This window comes from Cyanistes caeruleus, chromosome 16, assembly GCF_971803275.1.
Source record: "Cyanistes caeruleus chromosome 16, bCyaCae1.hap1.1, whole genome shotgun sequence".
Taxonomy (NCBI): domain Eukaryota; kingdom Metazoa; phylum Chordata; class Aves; order Passeriformes; family Paridae; genus Cyanistes; species Cyanistes caeruleus.
The window spans coordinates 10,416,494-10,427,697 of record NC_141716.1 but is presented as its reverse complement, the minus strand read 5'-3'; the positions used below and the strand labels follow the sequence as shown (position 1 = coordinate 10,427,697).

General features: G+C 39.6%; 1 long non-coding RNA gene across 1 annotated transcript in view; it reads left to right on the top strand.

Moving 5' to 3' along the window:
* Positions 1-5,068: 5,068 nt before the first annotated feature.
* Positions 5,069-11,204, top strand: part of LOC111938296 (uncharacterized) — a 172,566-nt gene continuing 166,430 nt past the window's right edge. The window contains exon 1 of the long non-coding RNA XR_015277052.1: positions 5,069-5,220. This is a non-coding gene — a long non-coding RNA (uncharacterized LOC111938296). The remainder of the gene's footprint in view (positions 5,221-11,204) is intronic.

Here is an 11,204-nt window from a genome sequence, read left to right as displayed (position 1 = left end):
TAGCTTGAATATTATTTATGGTGTTGCTGTTCCGTAGACCTTTGATTCTCTAGATATGCTACTCAAAAGCAATTTTACTTTTAATTTTAAATCAAAATATACCAAAGAATTATTTTTTATATCATATTCATAATTCCTTTGAGCATCCCAGAAGAAAAAGGATGAAGTCACCTGAAGCCTGGTTAAAATCCCTTAAAGAAAAATTTAAATCTACCTCAGCTTTTAAGGCCCTGTCACAGGACTTTAAACATAGAGCATTAACTATTTGGTTTTAAGGAAAAGAGTTTCTTTCAAACAAGAAATAAATATCCACTTCCAGAACTTTTTGGAGTTGTTATTGATAAAAATTAAATACATGGATTATAAAAAAGAATCCACTCATTTTCTTATTTCCCAAATAATTGTTTTTCAACCAGAACAAGAAAAGCTTGGAAAGACAATATCCACAGAATTTTCCCTTAATTTCCTTACAAATTTTAAGGGAAAATGATCTTTAACCAGCATTTATTTGAGTTCCAATTGAAATTATAACATTTGATGCCCTTCTGAGCTACTTTTTTGCCACTTCCAATACTGACAAATAAACCAGTTATGAAGCTGTTCTGCTGCTTTATTTTGAGCCCTTTACAGAAGGGTTCCCACAAATGTGGGGAAGGCCAAGTTTGTGACAGAATTTCATGTAGTGATCAACCAAGCTGCAATCCTGGATTGAGGATCTGTTAGGCACGGGATAAATGAGATTAAAACACCCTTGATATGGAATATCTGGTGTTTCATGTCTCTGTCATATAGTCCATATACAGCAAACCAATCTGTGGGTGTGTGTAATTGGTTTTGAACCCAAAGAGATTTTTTTAATTACTTTTCGCTCTTCTATTTTCTGAAAGAAAATAAAATTCAGAATACTTTTGTTTAAATATTTATTTTAGATCACCCCTAAATAGGTTTATTGTTGTTGTTATTATTATTATCATTAAGAGATGAGTGCCAGTCTCTTTTGGTGGTTTGGAAAGTGGAGATCAATGCTTATTAACATGTACCAGGGTTTGATATTAACTTGTGGGAAGGGGATTGGGTGAGTTGGTCAGGGATTGGCCTGAAGTGTTGGGGTCTCCCATGGGATTGCTGAGCTGATGGGAGAAAATTGTGTATGAGAAGGGGAATTATATGGCTACAAATTAATGTACATTTGATATATTATATACAATCTATTTTTGTATGTTATATATAATGCATTATAGGTTTGTATGTATATAAAAGTTTGCAATACATCTTTATATATATATTTGTGCTTGTTGATCAGCATATTACTAACAGAACCAATATTATCATGAAGTGGAGTTTGAGCCCAAGTTAGATTTTAGATAATCTGTGAAAGGAGTTAATTAATTGTGAATTGTTTCTCCTGGAAGTCCAAGGTGGAGAGCCCTGTGGTAAGAGATGTCACCCCAGCAAATCAATGTTTCATTAGCATGTCTATGGGAGATGTCTGTTCTGTTTTGCACATAAAATGAAACAAGAGCTTTCATCTCCCTCTCTGCCTCACTCTGCCTTTGAGAGGGAATAAATGGCTTTGTTCATTAAACTCCAAACTTTCACTGCTCTACATCCCCCTGTGCTTTTTTTCTCTTACTCTAAAGCTCTCAATCAATTTAAAAGGAGAGAACCTCTATTAAAGACAAGTGTCAGGTAAATGTTTATTTCCATAATGCATTTATTAAGGTATAAATAGAGGGAAATGTAGCTGCAAGGACAGGAATTTACTTTCCATATTTGTGCTCATGAACTTCTGCATTGAAGTTTCTGCAGAAAAGTCAGGCTGTTTGCAGTACTTATTTTCAGCATCAGGCAGATTACTGAAGGAACAATGATTTGCATCTTTTAGTCTGAAGTCTGGATTTTGGCAGTGCTATTTCCTATACTTTCCAAGTTTAGTCAATAATTTCTGGAAGGAGGGCAGATGGCAGCAGTGTTTATACAGGTCAGGTGATGCATCTAATGAAAATAGACTTGAAATAGGTCAGATATGTTCCAAACATGAAGAAGATATTGCAAGAAGGGAGTTTCAGTCCGTTCCTGCCCAGTACTGGTTTGTTTTGAAGCCTTGCCAAATGCATTTTATAACATGCTTGTCTATCCTCAGCTGTCAGAATCTTAACAGCCTAACTCTAACCCCACCTCAATTTTGGACATGATGAAATGATAACTATCAATAGCATTATTTATAATTATCCCACTAAACAATTAAGTAGTGGTTTGGTGTACAATCTTAAGAACACATCTTATTTGGCTTAACTACAGAAGTGTCTGTTTAGTCTCCTTTTTGCTTGGCTCTGTAGATGCAAATCAAGGTATATCATGAAACATTTACCTACTTTAAAGTACTCCTTGTGACATTAGAATTAGTCCAGTCCATCATTATATAAGTAAACTGTCTGTGACTCTGAATAATTTGGTATAATTCTTAGCAGCCACATTTCTGATTCTTTTTTTTTTCCATTATTCTTGTGGGTTTCAGCTCACTAACCAATTATGGGTCTGTTAGCAAGATATTGATATTGTATGCACTGGTGCCACTTGTCATGACTTTAAATTTTGCATTACCTGTATATTTTCTTCAAAGCCCAATTCCTGGGTTCATGTTATTAATGAGATTCTTAGCTGCATCTTAAATAAATTCTAGACCTGCAGGCTCTCAAATGTAGATGTGTAACTCAAAAGCACCCTGGAAGATTAAAAAATAGAAAGCAAAGAGAGTAAGTCTCAAATCTCATGATTTTAAGGGCATAACTCTATTTTTCTTGAATCCATTGATTTGGCAATATTTTTCTTCTAACTGAACAAACATTAAATACCCAGGTTTGTGTCTTGGATCTGCCTTCTTTGTGCAGCACGTGTTCACTGTGCAGATAAGAGTGTTGAGGTAACCTAAGAGAACAGTTTTTTCCCCCTTCCCTGTATTCTGCTTTTGGGAAACAACCAAAAGTCTCAGCCCTAGCCAGAAATTTGGCTGATACACAGATATTTCACAGCAAGTTTCCAGAACGAGGCCCATATATATTCCCAAAAACAATTGCAAAGGGTTTCATTCTTTCAAGTGCTTCACTCCTTCACCCTTTCCACACAAGGTTCATTTTGAATTCTTTTGGCTGGGCCAGGGTAAAACCTAGAGGGAGAGCTGTTCCTCGTGGAGGCAGAGACACATTTGAAATACAGATGTTTAAAATTATTTGGCTTTGTTTTTTGTAAAAGCTGGGGAACCTTCGACCTGTCTGTGCTTATGTGTCTGCTTTGGCATTTTTTCAGCAATGGACAGTGAAATCACCATGGTACTATGCCTTCTTCAGAAGTTACCTCTTCTCTCTTGGAGCACGTCCATTAAGAGATTCTGTACTCAGACCTCACTAAATTTGTCTGCATAGGTTTAAATTGAATAAGAGGGATCTTAAGTCACTTGCTGGTATTTGCCTTCTCTTTGCATACAGTAATTTCATAGACTGGTTTCTTGATTTCCTCTTTTCTCTTGTTTTTCATCAGCATAAACAATTTTTTGAGTAGTTGCTTCTGATTTTGTGTTACTGAATTTAACTTCTTGGACTCATCAAAGAGATGCTGTATTTTAGAGTGCTTCTGATCCAGGGGAATTTTTCCAGTGGATTTCCCAGGCTGGGGAAGGACAATAAGTATCTTCCTATCCCAAACAGGCACCCGTGGCTCGATGATTAGATTGAAAATTGAAGATCTTTGACAAGATAAAAATCTCAGCATCAGGTTCTACTCCACCTAACCCAAAAAAGGCCACGTGCTTGTTGACTGAAGCAGCTCCTCAGCTTGATTGTAACAATGTAAGTTTGGAAACAAGGACTATAATTAACCATGACTGTACTATTGGATGTGTACATGTGTAATTAACAAAGCAGACATTTTTGTGTATGTGGCTCTACTTATTTGCTCATGAAAACTCCCCACCATTTTCATCAGCATATTAAGGTTAATTAAAATGAATTCTATTTGTATTGACTGGCTTTTCATGTATGCGAAGTTTGTGCGAATCAAGTGTGTGGCCAGGGCCTTCCTCCCTATAAAATCCATAATGTTTGCTTTCAGAGCTGGGGGAAAAAAGAATCAAAATTGCAGGCTGTTTGAAATTTAAATCAGAGCAATGCTGGTCAATAGTATCAAGGTTACGGTGCCCTGGAAGGTTTTGATTGGGGGTTCCAGGTGCATGCTGGGTGAAAATGACATTAAAGGTCAGGAAAATGGAGTTTTAGGATTTCTTTTTTGGTTAATGTGAGATTTCTGGCTGGGAAAAAAAAAAAAGTGGAGTAGAATAATAGAGCAGATTTGTAGAGGTTTAAGGATGGTGTCTGGCCTGTGCTGAGGGAGAGCACAGGCCTGATGTTTGCACCCTGCTGTTGTGAGGTTTCCCCAGATGAAATTAGAGCTTTCTTATATTAAGCTGTGAACAAACACTCAACAAGACATAAATGTTGTCCTGAGGAGTTTGCAGCTGTAAGGAATGGGCCTGACAGGCTGTGTGAGAAGGGAAACACAAGGTGGGGTGACCTTCTGGGGCTGTGTTGCAGGCCGTGATCATGCAGTGGGCTCTCTGGAGAGATGGAAGTGAACCCAACATCCCTAAGACAGCACCACAACTCTCTGCCTGCACTCCTTGCAGTTTCTTCCTAGCTCCTGGAATTCTACCAGGTGCTTAAATGGTTACAGACTGAATAGACTGTGTGGGATTTTGCTTGATCAAACAGCGTCATCATGAAACTTTATCTGAAGTCCTGACTGATGCAGCAGCCATTGGCAATGTGTGTTACTTGAACAGGACCCCAGAGCTCTCAGGTGGGCCTGCCTGTTCCTCTTCCTTAAAGTGAGCTCTTCAGAAAAAACATTTTAAGTAGCAAAAGATGTGTTTTATTGGACCACAAGCTAAGGAAGTATATAGATGCTTTAAAACAGCATAAATTCAGATCAAGATCCAGATTTGACTTGGGTTAAGACAGAATAAATTAAGGACAATATAAACAAATTCTCTTTACTTTGCTCCCTCATGCAGATAGATCTTCAGATTTGCTCTGATTTCAGTAATTCATTTGCTTTCTGCGTGACAACAAAGTCAAGGCAGTCCTTTTTAAATGTCTATTTCAACTAATTCCATCCACCCACCCCCCTTCAAGGAGCCTGCTGTGGATCCCTCCCTGCTGCTCTCAGGTTGGTCCCTGTCTCTGCTCCTGCTTGTCTGTGTGTCCGTCCATCCCTCCCTCCCTGCACTGCGGGGACTGGGCACACTCAGTGTCCCATGGCTTGGGCTGCTCTCCCACGCTGCTTTCTGGGCAGGGTTTTGTGGGACAAGGTGCCCAGCTTTGCAGAGGAGCATCACACACAGCCAGCCCTAAACAAACAGAGCCGGTGCTGTCTGTCACATTTACCATTTGATTTGTCCGTGCTGAACTCCTGGTGAGTGCAGTGGGAGGATGTGGGCTAATGGCAGCTCTTGCAGCTATTGTTGCAGACTATCTGCAGGCTCAGGAGAGTACTTCTACATGGCCTTACTCTTGATTTATGTTCCTTTGGTTTATTCCCCAGGGAGGGAAATCTCTACAGGGTGTAAATCAGATTTTTTTTCCCCTTCCTTTTTTTGCAGAGACTCTGGCTCATAATTCTTTCAGATGTAAATCTGAACATAATTCTGCAACAAGAATGGGTTCTATGGCTAATCATGTGGCTTCAGGCTTTATATCTCTCTAAAGCTTCAGGCCATTCCTGCAGAAATATACAGAACATCTTCCAAAGAATAAAATAGTAATGTCCTGTATCATCCAATTGCTTTTTCATAAGCCCTGGAAAAGGTGAACATATTTTGGTTTGCTTATGTAACAGTTCTATGATCTAAAAAGAAGGAAAGCAAAATGTAGGAAGAAATTTTTTTCCCATTAAAGCTGGCTTTTAATCTCCTTCTTTGACAAATGCAGTTGATACTGATGGTATTTTTCCATTCCTGTCTACTCCCAGTAAGACTGAACGATCTGCTTCTGTCTCTCTTGGCTCTGATAATGTTTTTGTACTAACATAACATAATGCCATACAATTAGAAATTATATGTTAGCTGTTAGTCATAGCCCAGTGAGTTTACATTAGACAAAAGAAATTAAATGGGAACCAGAGGAGACCTAGTAAGTGCAGTTTATGTTGCTTTTTTATACTCGGAAATATCATATTTCTATTGATGAGCATCATTTATGCCTGTATGGGGAAACTAACAGTGCTACAGGCAAAAGAATCCCTGGTCATTTCTTCAATTTCAAATCATGCAGAGTTTGTAAATGCAAAGTTAAGAGAGTTTTTCTTCTGTCTTGGAGTTGATGGGTTGCTTCAAAATTTGTATTCACACCCGGAAAGGAAATAGAATTATTTTTAGCCTTGTCTTTAACATTAAATGATGCTGTGTAAATGGTTTTGTTCTAGGGAGTGAGAGCTCACAGTGTAGTGAGGAATTTGGTTCCTTGGGTGTTTGTCCTGGTGGAAGCTTTGCTTTAGAAGGCTTTGCTCAGTCAGACCAGGGGCACTTCTGGTCTGGTGCTGATTTGTTGAATTATTCTGTTTTATAATTGCGTTAATTTCTGCCCCCCTTGCTTCTGGATATAATATATTCATAATATAATATGTCCTGGATATAATATGTGTTCATAAGATATTTGTCTTTCTAAAGTTTGGAAGGTTAGATTTGATTGCTCTTTAAGTATATTCATGATGGTTTAAGGTAAAATAAATTGTGCTTTTTGGCTGAGGTTTCCAAAGTTACCATGTAGTCTTAGATTAGCTCCACCTATTGCAAGAGGACTCCCAAATTGTCTGATTGGCTTGGAGAATCTCTGTCGTTAAATTTATCTTATGTTTCATACTTCAGTGATATTTGTGTAAAAATAATTTGGATTAGTAGTAATTGCTGACAGAGCTTTCTTAGACTGAGATGGCAAGAGTGAGTGAGATACTTGGCTTTTTCCTTTTCTTCTCTTACTTATTCCTGCCTTGATTTTTTTTGTTTTCTCGTGTGCTTGCAGTGTTTACTGGATGGAGTTCTGAGTAGGTTTTCTACAGGTGTACGTGGTCACTCTGTGCCTCTGTGATTGTCTAAGATTGTTTAAATGTTATCCTCTAATTAAGGAGGCTGACAAAACAGACCTTTCCAGCTCTATCTCTAAATGTTTTGTTACCTCTCTGATGTATTACAAAAGATTTTGCAACTGATTTATTGAAGAATGTGCACTTTGATCCTTCCCTGTGCTCTGATGAGGCTCAATGTCCATGTGCATCTCTGCTGAAGACTGTCCATCAGTGGCTGCAAGTCAGTGACAGGAATAGTTTTATTCAGTGGTGGGTAGCTGCTTCCTGACTTTCTTCAGTCACTTTGGTTCTCATATTCCATGCAGACAGACGGGAAACTTGAAATTCCTGTTCATCAAGGGATGGGTTTTTGTAGCAGTGGATTTTTAATGGCTTGAAAATATTCTTATCACTCCTGTGCTTCACTTATGCTTGGCCACTGGATGTTGCAACCCTTTTCTTCTCTCTATTCCCAAGCAGGTGTGAAAGATTAGCCAATCTGTTTTGTTTGTGAGTGAAAGTTTGTAAAGAATAAAAGAAGGGGTGGATGGAGAATCCTGCATTTGCTACTGTAATTTTTGGAAATTCTGTTAGTATGGTAAATATTGAAGCCATTTCATGGTGGTGGTGTAGACTTTTCTGAGTTTAATTCAATGCAAACCCAGGAAGAAACCCACCACAAAAACAAACCTGGTTTTGGAGTCTTTTGTTCACTAAGTATATCACTTGTAACCATTTCAAGAACAAGAGGCTTTGTCTAACCTGATCTTCCTAAGATATTTTGGTTTTTGGGGCTTTTTTGCAGCTTTCAGATTGTCAGCTCAGGAAGGGAGGATTCTTGTGGTGGTGTCATTTTAAAGACTGTACAGGTTGATTTCCATATTTATTGAAATACATGGATTTTTCTTACCTTTAACACCTGTGTTTGGGAGTTACAATCACTGCAGAGATGTTGGTACTTGGTTGATTCACTGGCCCTGTAAGTGGAGCTGGAGCTAAAGGCACAGAAAAGCCCCAGAGCAATGTAGAGCTGCTGCAGGGCAGACAGAAAATAACAAATGGCTCTTTCTAACTGCAGCTTCCTTGGTGCTCAGTGGGGCTTCCAGGTATCCCACAGTGCATGGATCCAGTCCTTTAACTTCTTAACTTTCATCTTCATCAAAGATAGATTTTGCATTTGGTTTCAGCTGTGGTTGAAGGTTCACATTTGTTGTTTTCATCCAAAAATATGTTATGGTCTGTATTTCAGACTAAAAATTTCCTGTTAAATCTGAACTCCAAGGTGGCTCCTGACCTGAAGGAAATCCTTTGAGATCCACCACATCTTCCTTGCTTTTGTTCTCAATTTCTAAAAATCTTCCTCACTTTTTGCATAGATTTCATTTTGGTAGGGTAGGAACAGGCTGTACTTTCTCGGAACAGCACACACTTGGAATGCCAAAAAGGTGTGTGAATTCTTCACTTACAGAAGAATACTTATCTGTAACATTTCTCCTGGTTTTAATCCAGAATCCCTCCACACTCTTTCAGTTTAAATCTGTGAATTTTATAACCTTTTAAAGATGTAACACTACGGGCCTGTTCAATCAGATAAAGAATTCCTCATATTTAATTTGATATAGCAACAAGTATTATTTTATAGCCATGTAAGGCTTTTATAGATACTAAGAGGGAATTTAATCCCTGGAATTTACCTTGTGTCTGCATCAGCCTCTGCATTCTGTCAGTATTTCTGGGGTACCTCTTGGATTGAGCTGGGGTTCTGGTAGCACTAAAAACCACATCCTTTCACTGCTACTTGGACACATCCCTCACATTTTGCTGGATGAAAACATTTTGGCAAGGTTGCTAAGACAATAAGTTTATGGATCTGGAATTTTTAAGTGTAAATCTCAATCTGGACCTTGGTTAAAGGCTGTGTCCCCAGTTATGGTGGCTCTCTAGTGAAGCTACAGAAGCTGCTGTGCAGGCGAGGCTGATGTAGCGCTGGATGTTGCTTGCCAATATGCCATTCTTGGCAGCCTTGCAAGAAAAGACCTTGCAGCAGCTTCTGTGAGAGTATTAGGATGAAATCCAGAGATCTGGCTAAGGTCTGACTGGATCTTACCATTCTGTCCAAGTTCTCGATGAAATCTAAGATTTAAAAATTAAAAAAAAAAATCCCTATTTCGAAGCATTTGTGCCTTCCAAAAGGGTTGTGTTGTTTCATCCCAGCAGCCAGCACAGTTCACTCTATGAAATTCACCCTTTGCAATATGTATTTTTCAGTTTTCCAACTACCTGTAAGTTAAGGAACCCTATGAGTAAGATCATTTGCATTTTTAATTCTACTGCATGTAAATGAGTGGCTTCCTCCTTGTGACAGGTTGGTGAGATACCAAAACTGTCAAGGCTGTAGATTTTGCACCAGACTGGCTCATGTGCCAACCACCATTTCAGCACCAGGGTGCCCAGTGACAGGTCTTGAGTGGGTATTGACTGCAAACAGACTCTCTTGCCTTCCTGCCAAAGTATTCTCTGACCCCAAATGCCCTCTGAGCCCCTCTGAAGCACAGGCACATCAGCTCAGGCTTTACAAGTTTTGTATTTTCCCCTGGAACATGGAGCTGAATTCCTGGCCCCCTTGCTGGCAAATAAAAGCACAAACAAAACAACCCCTTCCCACACTTTTAGGATGAATGAGAGTCTGCTGTGGTTATGCTTTTAGGAGGAGGTATGAAAACAGGCTCCTGATCTGAGTGCTAAAATGGGCTTTCTGCCTTAAGTGGCAAATGCCACTCTGACAAAGGATTAGTCAAACTTTGAAGGTCAAAGTGGGGTTCGGGAGCTCTGTCTGAAGCTCCTTTTTTCATCTGAAAAAGGGACCTTCAAAGAGAAATTTCAATACTTGACATGCAGCTTTCCCCCCTCTGTTCCAGCCTTGCAAACAACGAAACAACCAATGACAACAGAGGGAAGGAAGACAAGAAAAGCATGTAAAACAGCTTGCATTCCCTTTCATTCAGTGCTGAGCTGCTCCTCAGGGCTGGGGCTTTCTTCTGTTTATTATCATTTTATTTCTTTTGCATATTTTTTGTTTTCTGCCAGGGAGAAACTCTTGTTTTCTACAGAGAGCAGCTTGGAAGTAGGATATCTGATACGGGAGTCTCTGTGTGTGTTAACCAAGAGCCAGATTTTCAGCAGTGCTCTGTATTCCACAGGCTGAATTTTCTCCCCTACCCACCCAGCTGCCACACAAAAATAACCAAGCCAGCCTGGTGTAGTTTCTCTTTGCGTAAAAAGAACACGAGAAGGAACCAGTAACAGGCGGAGTGAAATTGCCAAATTATTTAGAAATCTTTTCTGGCTCAGCTCTCTCTGCAGGTTGAATATTTCTGGACAGGCGGCCAAAGCTGCTGTGCTGCTGGCCAAGAACATGTCAGATTTCACCAGCTAAGCAGTGCAGGCTATGGGCAGGACGTGGCTGGGAGAGCTCCAAGGAAAACTCAGGTGCTGTAGGATGTGGTAATTACTAATTCAGTAAATAGACTTCTCCAAGTCAGTGCAGCATCTGTGTCCCATCTAGGAGGATGTTGGGGCACTGCTGGCAAAAAAGCACCAGGTAAAGTTTGGTAGGATAAATTATGAGCCCATAAAACGTTTTGGAATTATAAAGAAATATATATTGTGTGTCAGAATGGCATCAAGACCGTATAAAACTTGTTACCCTCTTTCCCCCACACTCCCAAATTCCTCTGTAACCTGAGGTTGCATGGGCTAAGGTGCTCTCCTTGCTTTTCAGAGATCCAAGTTCAAATTGCCCCTCTGGCATTATTCCCTTTTCCACACACATGCTCTGCCTGCCAAAGTGCATGCCACTGTGGCACGGGGCTCCTTCCTTCTTCCTTTGACCACTGATTTTTATCTCAAGACAGGAATTAACATATAGGAACGGAAAAAATTGTTTTATTAACATTTTCAGCTATAGCTGGAGCTGCAGGGCATGAGATTATTTCTGGTGAAGAGAAAATGAGGCTGGAATTCAGAACCCCACATGGCTTGTGTCTGGGACCTTGTCTGGGTTTCAATTTTTGGACTTCCTTGGCTTTCAG